Genomic DNA, 1,579 nt, shown 5'->3' with positions numbered 1-1,579 from the left:
GTGAATGTTTATAGTTTTGCATTCTTAATCAAGTGACAATTTCTTTGGTGTACACCTCAAAATCATTAAAAATTTACACAACACATGACATGTTAGATGTCAAAACATATTTGAAGTATCATGTAAAAATAACATGACCCAAAGAAAATTGCATGCTAATGGCATAAAATGAATAAAACTCATAATGGATTTAGCCAATTTCTAAATAGAGTCAAAAATACAGTATGCAAATAATGTCTCTATCTTGAAAAAACAAGCCACTCCATCCAAGATCCAATTTCTAAATAGAGTTACACACTCAATAAATAATCCATTACAATAAAGTATCATACACCATAATGGTTATCTAGGAAAATATTGACCACGATCCTCCATTATAGTATCATCAATACCTACACATATAATGAGCTAGTTATAAAATCAATTTACAAGTAAAAGAATCATTATTGATTGAAGTTCAATTCATAATGTTTTTACAACTAAAAGACTCATTATTGATTGAAGTTCAATTCATAATGTTTTTGCAAGTAAAAGACTCATAATTGATTGAAGTTCAATTCATCATTTTTTTCCCGATCATTTAAAGCTGCAATAACATGCATATTTAAAATGTCAACTTAAATAAAATTAATTTAGAAGTTAAAGATCCAAAATTTGATTGAAATTTAATTTTCAATTTTCTTACCATCTCTAGTTTGCATTGCATCCATTGTTGTTGTTTGGTTAAGATCCGTAGGAAAGGGCAACATATGTTCTTCATGTATTTGTTGATCATTTAAAACTGCAAAAACATGCACATCAACTTAGATAAAATGTTCAACCGTAAAGCCACATTATGTAATTAATATGAAGAATATTATATTATTTAATACCTGGATTGGCTTGTCGAAATGTCTGAGTGGGGATAACATTGGCCATTGATGGTTGATCTCCACAAATTTTATCTAGTTTGTTTGAATAAGGACATAAAAGTTATTAGACATATGAATTGAGTATTTTTTATAGAATTAATAAATACATTTAATAGTTAAAAAATTACCATCTATATGGTCTATTTCATCTGTTATTGTTTGGTTTAGATCAATGGAAAAAGGTAATCTACGTCGTCGAGTATTTGCTTGATCATCCAAACCTACAATAACATATGTTTAATATATGGAATAAAAATAAGACATTGCTATGTAAATTACCAAAATACTTTATAATAAATGTACTCACTTTGTTGTTGCAGGATAATAAGACTTTCTTCTTATATCACTATGCCTGAGCGATTAGTGACCTTCTTTTTCTTCTTCTTTCTACATCCTATAGAGGGGAATTGGAAATTTTCACACTCCACTCTTTTGTTCAAGTCTTGAGAAATGACATTACGTCTTTGATGAATAGAACGACGTTTGTGCATTTTACTTGGACTAAACCATGGTGGCATTCATTTGATAGGCATGTTCTCTGACCCAGGGTTTGGTGTAAATTTGGAAGAAAGAGATGCATCAATATCTTTTCTAAATCTCTCAACACATTCACTGAAAATATTTCTTTCATCTGCTCTTGTTGGTAAATTTTGGAGTAATGAATTTAA

General features: G+C 29.1%; 1 long non-coding RNA gene across 1 annotated transcript; it reads right to left on the bottom strand.

Moving 5' to 3' along the window:
• Window positions 1–292: 292 nt before the first annotated feature.
• On the bottom strand, window positions 293–944 carry LOC131074830 (uncharacterized). Its single transcript, XR_009113127.1, has 3 exons — window positions 873–944; window positions 686–781; window positions 293–392 (listed from the first exon to the last, which is right to left on the bottom strand). It is a non-coding gene; the product is annotated as an uncharacterized LOC131074830 (long non-coding RNA).
• Window positions 945–1,579: the final 635 nt, after the last annotated feature.

This window comes from Cryptomeria japonica, chromosome 4 (genome assembly GCF_030272615.1).
Source record: "Cryptomeria japonica chromosome 4, Sugi_1.0, whole genome shotgun sequence".
Classification (NCBI taxonomy): domain Eukaryota; kingdom Viridiplantae; phylum Streptophyta; class Pinopsida; order Cupressales; family Cupressaceae; genus Cryptomeria; species Cryptomeria japonica.
The sequence above is the reverse complement of the archived record's forward strand: the minus strand, read 5'-3'. Positions and strand labels throughout refer to the sequence as shown.